This window comes from Anastrepha obliqua, chromosome 3, assembly GCF_027943255.1.
Source record: "Anastrepha obliqua isolate idAnaObli1 chromosome 3, idAnaObli1_1.0, whole genome shotgun sequence".
Lineage (NCBI taxonomy): Eukaryota > Metazoa > Arthropoda > Insecta > Diptera > Tephritidae > Anastrepha > Anastrepha obliqua.
The window spans coordinates 83,595,594-83,609,193 of NC_072894.1; the positions used below are offsets into that span (position 1 = coordinate 83,595,594).

Here is a 13,600-nt window from a genome sequence, read left to right on the forward strand (position 1 = left end):
TCCATTATGCTAAAAAATGGTTTTCGTAGCCAGACACACACATATGCAAGCGCTCACACATGCACATTTATTTTAAGGAGCAACACAATAAATGTGTTTGCAACCACTTAAGCTGAAAGCGAGGAGTGCACCTACACTCTGCCAAGTGCAAAGTGACACACACACACACATTCATACAAACGTATTATGCATGTAATTGCACATGTGTGTGTAATCAATTTCACATTTGGCATCACGTGTGCGCCAAAGTGGAACTACCACCAGCACCGCTATTGTCCTTAACGCCCGCCAGCGCAACAACAACGCGGAATCGCAAATAAATGTGATGGTGACCATTCCCACTGTGCGCTAAGCAAGCGCGTCCAGCACTGGCACTGGCAGTGGCAATGGCAGAGATGGTAATGGTGGTATTATAATTGCGATGGTGCAATGGTGAATGGGAATGGCATCATAATGGGCACATCCTTTTGTTTTCAATTCATGTAAGGACATGTGCAATTTATGTTTTATTCTCATTTTTACTTTACAAGTATTTTCTTTCATTTTTCTATTTATCGTTTCATATATTTTTAATGTGTGTACACACATACGTTCAGTGGCTTATGCAAACAGGGGTGTTTCGGCCAAGAATGTGGCAGGCTTTTCATAAGTTGTGGCACTGACAGCAACCCCAAAAATGCGCCTTCGAGTCATATTTGCAGATGTAATGCATACACACCTACACATATGTACATACATATACATATGTGTCTACATATGTGAACAAGCGAATGCAAGTGTTGTTCAAGACAAGAAAATTGCAGAATTTTCATATTTTTTGATGACTGCCCCAGCAAAACGTGCAAGCACTTGAATGCTCGCTTGTGCTTGCAACAATGAAAAAATTACAAGCACATATGCATGAGTACAATACAAATATAGATATATGCGCATACATATGCACATATATACCTCATAGTTAAAATTTGTACAATCTAAGCAAACCTTAACTCACCTCGAACTGGTCGGAATTAGATATTACTTTTTCAGAGCAAAACTACAAAAGTGCCCTGGAAGGACCCATGTGCATCCTTTGAAATGGCGTGTTTTCGGTATAAGTTCAATGTAATTATGGGATCTTTAGATTGGTTCCGCCATTAAAAGTTTTATGACACTAAAAGGTAACAGCGCCTATTAAGAAAAACTTGACTTTTAGAGAGTGTTTCTTTGTGCGCTTGTCGATCCTCATTAAACCGCCTATCGCTTACGACATTTGGTTTTGTTTTTTGATTTTTACTACTATAACAGACCATCGGCTTGCTGAAAATGTAAGTCTATTAAGGATTGAGTGAGTATTACTGGAGCTTTTGGGTGAGCTCATAAGTTTTCTTAACGAACATCTGTGTGGTACAAAATTACATGTAATTGACAGGCTCCTAAGTGTCTAATAATTTGAGTGCTTGGTCTTTTGGCTTGACAAAAAATTAGAATTTTTATGGTAACATTAAAAATAATAGAATATCGAAAAAAAATCAAAACAATACCTTTGACTCGAAGGATTTGCAATAACAAATATTTTTAATATAATACAGCTTTTTTGTTGAGAAATTTTATACTACTTTTTTTAGACTCTTTGCAACCATGTTACATAAAACAGCGTTTTGGAATCAGGTGGGCATTTTTTGACGACTGGCTGAGTGTGCTTTTGCTTATAAATAAATGTAAAATGGCTAAACAACTTTCGGCACAAATTATTAAGCCTTATGACGAGATATTGATGATGCGATGCGACCGCTCAGTCGTCTACCTTGTACTAGGCCCGCAGTGTGCGCTGTATGTTCAACATTTCATAAGCCCTTTGAGAGATTCAGCGATCTGCTCAGCAAATTAAATGAAAAACAAAGGCGCAACTGGCTGCATACTTGGCTCGAATGAGGGAGCCAGATCTGGGGAATACGGTGGCTGTGGCATCATTAGTGTGTTGTTTTTGGGGAAAAAGTCGCGCAAAATCAACAATGTGTGTGCCAATTTTTGTTCTTCCACAAATCCGGGCGTTTCTGGCGGATTGCTTTGCGCCAATTGCGCATAACTTGCAGGTAATATTCCTTATTGACCGCTTTACCCTGTGGTAAGAACTGATGATGCACAACACCCCAACAATCGAAGAAAACGGTAAGCAAAACTTTTACATTCGACCGAACGTGGCGCGCTTTTTTCGGTCTTGGTTCGTGCGGCAGCTTTCATTGAGACGATTGAGCTTTGATTTCCACGTCATAACCATAAACCCACAATTCGTCACCAGTTATGACCCTCTGGAGCAAATTTGGGTCATCGCGAACAGAGTCCAACATCTCTTTAGCAATGTTCATGCGATGCTACTTTTGGTCGAAATTGAGCAGTTTTGGTACGAATTCTGCGCGACCCGTCTCATGCCCAAATCATTGAAGAAAATCGAATGGCACGAGGCAATCGATATACCTAGGCCCTCAGCAACTTCTCTAACGGTAATTCGGGGGTCCGGCACGCTTTTCGTCGCTCACATCTTCTCGGCCTTCTGAGAACATTTTGTACCACCGATAAACGTTGCTTTGGTCCAAAGTAGCTCCTCCGTATGACACAGTCAACATTCGTAATGCATCCGCGCACTTAATTTCGTTTTTCACATAAAATTTGATACAAGTTCTTTGATCCATCTTTTTGAATAGGTAAACATCGAAGACGAGCCGAAACACGTGCAAGCATAGCAGCTGTCAACAACTAACTGAATATTCAAAATGGCCGAACTCGTCGACCTGAGTGAGAGACATGAGTACCAACATATCGACACAAAAAAATCGAAATTCGAATATACGTAACCTGCGAAAATTCAAAATTCGCGATACTTTTTGAACACACCTTGTATATAATTGGCGATTACACCCTTTTTAAGTATTTGGCCGGGCGCCTCCCCCTATTTGTGGTGTGCTTTTTTCGTTGTTCCACACAAGGAGGGACATACAGTTTTAAGCCGACTCCGAACGGTTGATATTTTTTATGCGGAACACACTCAGAGGTTTGCCATTGCCTGTCGAGCGGCGACCGCTATTAGAAAAAACTTTTTCTTCATTTTGGTGGATCCCTGAGATTCGAATCTACGTTCTCTCCGAATTCCGAATCGTAGTCATACAAGGACCCTGGCTGCGGCGGCCGCTTGAATTAGCAGGTTACACTTATTTTTTTTGTACAAAGGAAATTTCAATATATCTGTTATACTCTAATAAAATTTCTTCTAAAGTTAAGTTTTCCCCGTTTTCTTCCCACCGAATTTTTCATAAACAAAAACAAAACTGTTAAATATTAATTGTGTAAGCTAAATTATATGTGTGTGAACACCAGACTCAATGGCATGATTTAATTGCTTAATTGCTTTGCTAATCGATTTATTGAAACATAGTCTAAGCGTCTTGGGATGTGCAACTTCCCTGATTTTCTAAAACGATATTTGTATCGAATACTCCAATGCTTAAAAAAAACGCTAATATCATTACACTTTGGTGTAAATGGTGATTAATTAATAAAAATTATATGAAAAGCCTGGAATAATCAATTGCGACTAGTATAAATCCAAAATGAGTAGAATCTGCGCAAGTGGGAGGACTACTTGATCTACTACCATACAGTAAGTAAATGCTTACCTATGAGCATATCAAAAGTACCCTGTAGCAAAAACCGATGTGTAAATTTCAATTAAGGTTGCCATAAACTTAAAAAGTGGCTACCAAAATAATTCGAAAAAGTAAAAGTACTAAACGTGGCCGAATGGGTTGGGGTGTGACTACCACTCGTTATTCAGAGAACGTAGATTCTCATAAAAAATATCTGCCGCTCCGAGTCGGGTTAAAATTGCAGATTCCGCCATTTATGGAACAATATCAAGACGCCCGCCACAAATAGGAGGAAAAAGGATGTAAGTACCAGTTATGCACGATATATATTGTGCATATATACCAGCGAAAAAATATTTGCAATATATGTACAGTATATTTTTATGCCATGAATTCTAGTATGGTAAATGCGACCTTGCGTTAGTTGTTATTCCGTTATTGAAATTTAACGGCGCAGACTGCAATGCAGTTACATTACGTTGGATTCTCTCATATTTTAGTACAAAATCTTTGAATTTTATGTTGTTGTGTAAACTTAGTAGTCGAAGAAAAATTAATACTGTTGCTCTCTCTTATGATATACATATATACGTTCAAACTTATATATTGTAATATTTGTATACAAAAGCCGTGAATTCTGTACTTCATACCATTTTTTTGCACTTAATCCTAGTTTATTTTAAAAGAAATTAAACTTCAAAACGCAGTTTATTCAATATTAATATTTAGACTTTTGGGAGGGCATCTGGTTAGAAATATATTTTTAAATGGATTGTACCTAATTTATTTATTTGCGTGGAACAAATAAATTTAAAATCAGAAAAATTCGTTCGCAAAAGTTCGTGGAAGAAAAAGTTGATAATACAAAAAATTATAAAGAAACTTCTTTGAGTTAAGTTGGTCGCTATACAAAAGAAGAGTTGTAAACGTTCATCCCGAAAGTGAAAGTAATATGCCGAAGCCGTTTTTAATTGGGTCAGTTACCCAGAATTGTAGCTCGCTATGATATCATTTTTGTTTCCTAATTTGCTTAAACCGGATAACGAACTAAGTTACAATTAAAAAAAATCGGCAGTTGCACTTGTCATGTGTATGCGGCGGCAAGTTGGCTATTATTTTGAAGTAGATGACTCACTTTATACTTAAATAAGCCACCTCAAAAACGTATCAACAAGACCACAAAGTCTTCTTGGTCAACTTTGTAGTCTTCTTGGTCACTTAACCTGATTATACAATTTATATTGCAATTTCGTATTTTTTTGAAGCTCAATTGTTATTAATGTAAGCCAATATTGCCTCTTCTTCAAATGACCTTTCTACTAAATACTTCTTAGTTTGAAATTTCCTGCAAGGAATCCCACACACGTGTATGTGTACCATATATGTACGTCCATGGTGACCCCCCGGTCGACAAGCGACAGCCGGAATGTCATATTCAGCATTTCGCTCCATTATATTGCAAATGATGATATGCAAACAGCCGAACGAAATTCTGATTTGCAACAACACTTCTACCGAAACTCATAAAAATGCATCCATACATAGGATATCATCGACATCGTTTGCTTTGTATGACAAATAGAACCTGCAGCAATCACCCGCAGCAATAACAACAGCAATAGCGACGACAATGATATTGCTCGTATTATCCTTACCCGGAAACTTGAATGGCTCAGCTGAGGCCCATACAAACTGTATATATATGAACATACGCAAACCATGTTCTTTTGTTGCATACTCATATCTATACATACCCACATACGTTGTGTACATGTACGTACTGTTGACTTACTCATATATGGTTGCTTGTTGTTAAGTAACTAAATGGGAATGAGTAAAGTGTTTCTTTGCTTTCGCAACGTGGCATAAAATGGGTTTTGTCTTGAGCTGCTGCTTTCTAGGGGTGTCTGAATTGAAAGGAAAATCATAACGATGCACTCACACACTTGGACTGCTAACTGTTACTCACCTATGCAATGGGGAGTCTGTTAATGTATTCATTGTTTTTTTTTTTAGAATATTCTCGCACACAGATTGGACTTCATTATACATTTTATTATTTTCGATTCTTAAATCATTTTCTTATATTTTTCTTTCAATGTACATATATGACTTATACTGGAAATAACTGTATACATAATTACGCAGGCAATTTCAAATTAACATTTATAAAAATACCTAAATTTTTATGCAAAAATATTTAATTACAAAAATACCTATTAATTTTTTATATAAAAGTATCTAATTATAAAAATACCTAATTTTTTATGATAAAATAATTAGTCTTGCCATAAATTCTGTGACGATTCGCAGAAAAAAGTTCCGTCATTTTTGCTTTCGTTCGTATGCATTGCTTTCGTTCATAAATTATACGCAGTTTCGCGGAAAATTTCGCTTGTTAACAGAGGAGTGGGGAGATTTACGAATTGTTAAAATAACTAAATATTTCGAGAACGTTTGCTTACCGCACGATCAATCGTTTTTCCCAAACGTCTGAAGTGACAGTCAGAAGAAGATGTGGTCGTCTTCGCCTGGTTCGAACCAGTGCAGTCATAAAAGGTGTTCGAGAAAGAAATCGCAGGAATCCCTATAGAAATCAGAAAATCATGTTCAGGCAAATGAATGTATCGACCAGATCCATGTCAAGACTAATTAGAGATGATCTCCACATGAAAGCCTTCCTTCGCTCAACTAGTCATCCTTTGACAACGCGCTTAAAGAAAATTAGACTCATAGTGCTTTCTTCGGTGGCGTAATTGTTTGAAGGATTGTGTAAAAGCAAATGGTGACCATTTCGAAAAAATTTAAAAATTTTGGTTTTTAATATTTACATGGTTAAATAAAATACCTTCATTAAAAAAATGATTATAATTTCATACATATCTATAACAGACTTAACTTGTTAAAGAACTTACGGTAGGATTCAGTATATTTCGAACATCTTGAGATCTTCTTCGACTTTCCGAATACTACAGTTTCTTTCAGGTTGAACTGATGGCAATAATAAACGCCGTGACACTGGTACAGTGTGATGCGATATGTGGAGTTGATATCTACCTATACATTTTCACTGATAGCCAGGTGGCGATAAAACCCTTTATAAGCAGTTGACAAATTCTAAGGTAGCCATGAAATGCTGCACATCTCTTAACGCGATAGCTGATTCATTTCACTCAAGTCATTTTATACGAGTACTTTATAGTTTTAGATAAAATTTTAAGAGCAGCAAATGAAAGATGGCGTAACGAACTCATCTTCAAAATCGCCCGACAATTGTGGCGAATTCTCAATGCTAAACACGCAGGATCTCTGCTAAGCCAAAATAAGTATAGTCTTAGCACTCTGATTTCCGTTGCCTATAAGTATATTTTTAACTATAAGAAAATGTTTACGTGTTTGACTAGTTGCTTCAAAATAATTGATGCTTTTGTAAGACATATCAAAATACACTGAAACATCATTTCGAAAACAACATCGAAGTATTTTTTCCACGTGCATCCCTTTTTGTTTTGAATCAGCCTCGTTTCCACATGAATACGCGCAAAAACAAAAGAAAGAGAGAATGATAATAAGCTGATAAATAATAAAAAGTAAGCAGTCGAATTATTGACACGCTTAACACTTCCACTTCATTATAGAGTCATTTAAATGAATTCATAAACAGGACTTTAACTTATCGAAGTTTTGTTTCTTAATTGGGTTTGCAAATACATAACTGTACACATATGTATCTGCTACACAGCTGTTCGTTTCTTTGTATAGACTTCAATACAAAAACTGTTTATGGTATATGGGAATCATGGCAGTTTGATCTGAAAGTATAGTTATTTTACGTCCATACTTCTGGTACACTTTAAAAACTAAGAGCCCAAAAATATTCATGAGAAAAAACTTTTTCAAGAAACTTAAGACTCAAATGACAGGAAATTTAAAATTGTGGCTATGGAAATCATACCAAAACGATCTGTGGAAGTGCTAGTAGTCTCCATATACCTTCCGGATGAAGTGGACGTTGACTTCTATTCGACTTGATTGACTTCTATCGATTGTACAAAATTTAAAAATAGTTGCACACAAATGAGCTTTTCAACAATTGGTCGTTGGCATCCCAATTTTGGACATAATTTTGGAATACCTTCATACTGACACCGCGGAGGACATTATAAAGCAACCTTCGGTTGAACGCTTTGTGTCAACACACAGTATTTGCTCTGTGAAAAATGTGATATCACACCTTTGGACCTTTATTTATGGGGGTATGTAAAGTCTAAATGCTTTGTAGATAAACCAGCTTCGATTGAGGTATTGGAAGCCAACATTACTAAAGTTATTAACGAGATTCCGACCGAAGTCTTCCACTGAGTCATTAAAAGTTGGGGTTTACGAATAGCCGAATTACGGCACAGTTGCGGCCAACATTTGAAAAGGATTATCTTTAAAAAATAAATGCCATGAATGGTTCTACACAAAAATAATAAAGATTGCGCAATCAATATGAATTTACGCTGTTTTATTTAAATTTCAAATCCGATACGTCTAAATTGATCACCCTTTACAAAATTTTTATTTACGAACTTTATTTGTTCTTTTTTCAGTGAGTTGAAAAGTTCATCTTGCCAAAAGATGTAATTAACTCGCGATAAATTTCGGGTGATGATTTATTACGATTTTCGACATGGATTATCAAGACAGGAGTGCATTGATCAATTTACTTCGACTTTTGACGTTGAGACACCACACTTAGCCACTTTGAAAAGCTGGTATAAAGAGTCCCAAGGTTGCCGTCGTTTATTGCAGGATGAATTTCCTGAAGCCCGCCCAATAAAGTTGTTGTTTCAAAAACGAACGATGCAATGCGTCAACTGATTACGCAAGATCGTCATGTGACAGATCGCGAGATAGAAGCATCATTGGGCATTAGAGGAACCAGCATACTCGTATATTCAATATTGTTCGAACATTTGGTTGTGAAGAAGATTTGACAATAGTCCGAAAAAGGTCTCATCTCTATTGGTGTAAAAAAATAGCAAAGAAATTTTGTCGCGGTGGTCCAAAGCGCGTCTATGATATCAGTGACAGGTGAAAAATGTTGGATCTATGCTTATGAGCCGGAAACAAAACGCAATCGACAGTATGGGTGTACTAAGTCGGGCGTAAGCCAACAACAATTGTACGCAGAAGAAACACCTCAAAGAAAATGGTAACCTCAGCCTAGAGAAGCTTAAACGGTTTGAGTACATAACCATTTGTTTGCGGGTAATTAAGGAAAATCAACCGCCGAAGATTAATCATCTTTCACCAATACAATGCGAGCTCTCCAGTATAGGTTTTTGCAGGAGTTTTTGAGCACTCAAAATATCGAATTAATGGGTCATCCGTCTTACAGCCCTGATTTGGCACCTGATGATTTGTGAAGAAGCTATTTTGGAGGTTTTCACTGCTGAGTGGCAAAAGTGCTTTGAAAATTTATTCAAACGAATTCTGAAGTGTATTGATTTCCAAGGAGAGTATTTTGAAAAACAAGTAATCAATTTTCATTATTATTTCACTGTGTTCTCATTTTTGGGCGCAAAATATAAAAGGCATCCCTCGTATATTCTTGCGCTTGCTTTTTTGTTTGGTAAATTTTTTATCCGATACCCATAACCTTTACAAATAAATCTATTGCATTTTGCCCTTTGGCTATTTTCTTTGTTCCAACGCTTCGTTGCAAGTTGCAGCCTATTTGTTGGGATGTACATAGAAACGAAATTCTTCCATACATAGTCGCTAAGCCAGCGTTTTTAAGCATCCTGTCTCTTTAGATGCCGCTTCGCAAGAAGCTGAATATGGTTACACTGCTCCGAACACTTCGTTACAATTAAACATGAGCGATGAGCATATTCTCCGAAGTTTCTTGTCCACAATCTTTGAAGTGTTTTCCTTTCAAAAAAATGGTGTTCAATGAAGGTTAATTCATCTGTCTGGTACTTATGCTTATGCCGATTACATTGCAATTGAATCTTTGTAACACTGTCCGACAAAATTCGATTTTTGCGGGTACATATGAGCAACACCTATATATTCGAAGGCGGGGCTAAAAAATATATTCCTTCAAAGTTATTCTTATTTAATATTATATTACTCGTCCGTCATGGTTTTTTGATTTCTTAAAAAAAGGTTCCGTGTTAAAAATGTAAATACACCAATAGAAACCTGCCCTCTGAACCCAAATACAGCGCACGTTCGATAACGTGAACTAATTCAAACCAAGGCAGTTCCCGTTAACAAAAGTGTTCACGTTTTGGAATGTCCAAAAAGACTAAGTATATATATTTTTTCACATTTAAATACACATTTTATTCTTGTTTTCGTTACATATTAATTGAAAATTAAGTCATACGATGGTTTTATTTAAAAAAATCAGTCATATTTTTTGTATCTTGTGTTTTTCTAAAACTTGAAGCACAGCTTTCCCCCTTAACCGTCTTAGCACACTCATATCATTTTGATCGACGCCTTCTTGACCAGCCCATATTAACGCCTTGTTGAAAATTTCGACTGCTTCAGTCATGATACGCTGTCATCATCGGATTCGTCCTCTTGTTGATGATCGTCATCTGCATTGCCCTCCTCGATATCTTCGTTCCATTCATGAATGGCTGGTAACGTGAATTCAATCTGAAATTTTTAGTGAAAAGTTTTTTCAATAACCCACATACACATCTTTGAGCATATCTGCAAACACGAACGAACCACAGGATTTAAACTACTAAGGAGATCGACGGTGTTGCTCATCAAGGTGCGAAGTTGAGCTTCCCATTTTTCTATTAAAACCGCCAACGGAACATTATCTTCGGGATCATCATTGTTTACCGCAAAATTTAAAATACTGTTCCAGCACTTAGCTAATGTTGCTTCAACAACACGAAACCAAGCCGCATCCAAAAGATTTGTAGCTGTTTTTAAGTTAATTTTTTTCAACGTCTCGAGCAAATCAGACTTTGTCGCTGCTATTGAAGCTAGAAGGCTGTTTCTGTAATGCAACTTAGTGATTTTTATTGCATTCTGATCCATCGGTTGAATGAGGGCAGTAACGTTGGGATAAACATTGCCGAAATTTGGCAATTCTCAGTTGTCAGTTCAGCTTCATTTGGGTGAGAAGGAGCGTTGTCAATTAGGAGGCGAGCTTTAATTGGTAAGGCTTTCTCCTTTAAAAAGGATGTAACCTTAAAAAACAATCAGTTAACCTCAAAAATTGGACAAAACTTAAAAGAAATATTCACTTGTGAAACAAATGACTCATGAAACCATTGCTTGAAAATAGCCGACGTAATCCAGGCGGATTTCGAGCTGTTATAGTCGGTGGGACTCTGAAAGTTTTTGAAGCAGCGTGGATTCTTCGCCTTTCCAATTACCAAAAGCTTAAGCTTGTGGGATCCAATGGCGTTTGAACAGCATAAGAACGTGATTCGCTGCTTCTCGGACTTTACCCCTGGGGCTCCCTTCTCCAAACTTGACGCGTACGTTTTCTTTGGCAAAAGTCTCCAGGATAACCCCGACTTATCAGCACTGTATAACTGATCGTTGCACAACTCCAATTCGGCCATTTTAGTTTTAAGTTTTTCTTTAAACGGATCCACTAGCTGAGGTTGCGAAGACAGTTTTTCGCCTGATATTTTAAGAAGACGAATACCGTACCTCATCTTGAATCCTTGGATCCATCCAGCACTAACGAAGAAGTTTGCTTCATTTTCTTTACATTTTGCATGCAGTGTTTTTGCCTTTTCTTTCAACATTAGAGCATTTACTGGCCAGTTTTTATCTCGCATTCGGATAAAACAACGATAAAAAGCTCTCTCCATTTGGGAATTTCAGAATTACTTGAGGTCAATGTGAACTACATTCAAATAATTGTAACGTTTATTGTTCATGTTATAGAGATTTTTGAGTTTGTACACGTTTTAGAGTAGTCAATGCACAAAAATGTCTGTTCACGTTTTGTGGTGTTCACGCTTTAGAGCGTTCACGTTATCGAGCGTGCCCTGTATGATGAAATACAATTAGTAGAAATGTTTTATAACAACTCTTGTATTTTGCTAGAAATTTTATACATTTCCGCAGAGGTCAAGTAGGTGTCCAAAATTCACAACAGCACCAAAGGTTCTCGTCTTAAGTACTCACACATTGCCTTTTATAGGTAGGAGCTTATTGCCGTTCACACCTAAAAGGCCATACTGTTCCTTTTGTGGATATTAAGTGCCGTTCCGAGCTTTTGTCATTTTGCCCCTTAAGTGAGCTTACCTACATACATAGATATATATAATACATGTGTACAAAGAAGTTTAATGTTTCATGTTGATGATGTGACTGAAAAATATTAATATTATGCTAAATACTTTTTAATTTGATAGTCTTTTTGGTCCGCGCGCTATTTCGTCCTTCCCAAATTGGACGTGTGCCGTTGGATCCACTAACTCTCAAAATTCACATCTTTAAATGCACACATGTACATGCATACACATGGCTGAGTTTCTTGTGTCCGTTGTCATGTAGGTGCGCAGTCTCTCGAGATTTTTAGAATCAATGCAATAGCGTATCGTGTTGTTGTCATCCAACAAACGAATCATCCGCTTCAACCCATCAGCTGTCGTGCCAAAGAAGGAATGTTTGATGTACAACAACACTCATGCAACAATAAAAGCTATTGTATTCAGTCCATTACCTCAGAGTGGAGCCGATTGCCCAGCTGGCCGTCATATCGATGGCTGCCTTGCTGCCGCACTCATGTCGTTCTGTGTCGGTTAGCAACGCGTGGATGCACAATGCTTGTGCGCGTTCGTCTGTCTGCCTTTCATCATGTGGGCATCGATTTGTGCTTGTATACATTTTTCAAAAGTCTGCCGCTGTCGTAGCCGTAGGCGTCGGTGCTGCCAGTCATCGCAACACGTCATCAAGTGCATCTCAAAAAGTCGTCGTCACCCAGCGGCTGTTGGGTTGTTGGTGTCGCTGGAAATGTATTTTTTTATTTGTAGTTATTTTAGATATGTAGTACTGATTGTTAATGTGGTTGCATCAATAACGGCATTTTTATTGTATCTTACCAAAAATGGTTGTTGACATTTTGGTTTGTTCCTATCGAAGGAGACATAAGAGCAGCAAGACTGTTATAAAATATCCCGATACTAAAGTATGCAATAAAAATGATGCAACCGAAGATGAAAGATAAAATTAACACAGCAATAAAATAAAGCGAAATGTACTACAAAGTTGCAAATAATTCATACTAACGGCAATAAAGAATATTTTAAAGAATCTACTGGCGAACTTGAGTGATACAAATTAGTAGGAAGATATGTATGTGTATGTGTGTATGACTCTCTACTCACATATCGATATTTAGTGCTCCTTCCTGTGACATTCACGTTTAGTTCAAATGTTCAGAAAGAGGTGCGGCTGATCGAGTCCGTGGGGCATATGGGAGCACCTGATTTAGGAATATGAATACATGTCACACTTTGAATCATTAAGGATAATTCATGAACAAATTATACTTACTTCTATATCAACTAAATCTTAAAAAACTGTACAAGAAATAAGCACAGACCGACAATTCGTCAAATCAAAGCCCATTTGTTGCACAAATCGAAGGTTATAGGAAAAGCTTTCGCGCCCATGAGGGTACTGAGAAAACTGCTGAGCATTGCAATTATATTTTGATATCTTTTAGACAGACTCATGCATGAAAATGTTCGAGCGGGTACTAACCTTGATTTTATTAATAGGCTTTTTTTGACATCTGAGCCATTTTCTGGATAATTGAAGGCAGTCAAATTAATAAACTACGGAGCTACTAACTCGTGCAAGGATATTCATTATTCCCAAAAGATTCAGCAAGGCTCCCGCCCCAGTAAACTGGCCCTGTCTAGTGAACTGTATAGCTGCTCCTCCTATTTGTGGCGTGTGTCTTGATGTTGTTCCAGAAATGGAGGGACTTA

General features: G+C 37.2%; 1 pseudogene; it reads right to left on the bottom strand.

Moving 5' to 3' along the window:
- Positions 1-232: 232 nt before the first annotated feature.
- LOC129242096 (jerky protein homolog-like) lies at positions 233-11,355 on the bottom strand (annotated as a pseudogene).
- Positions 11,356-13,600: the final 2,245 nt, after the last annotated feature.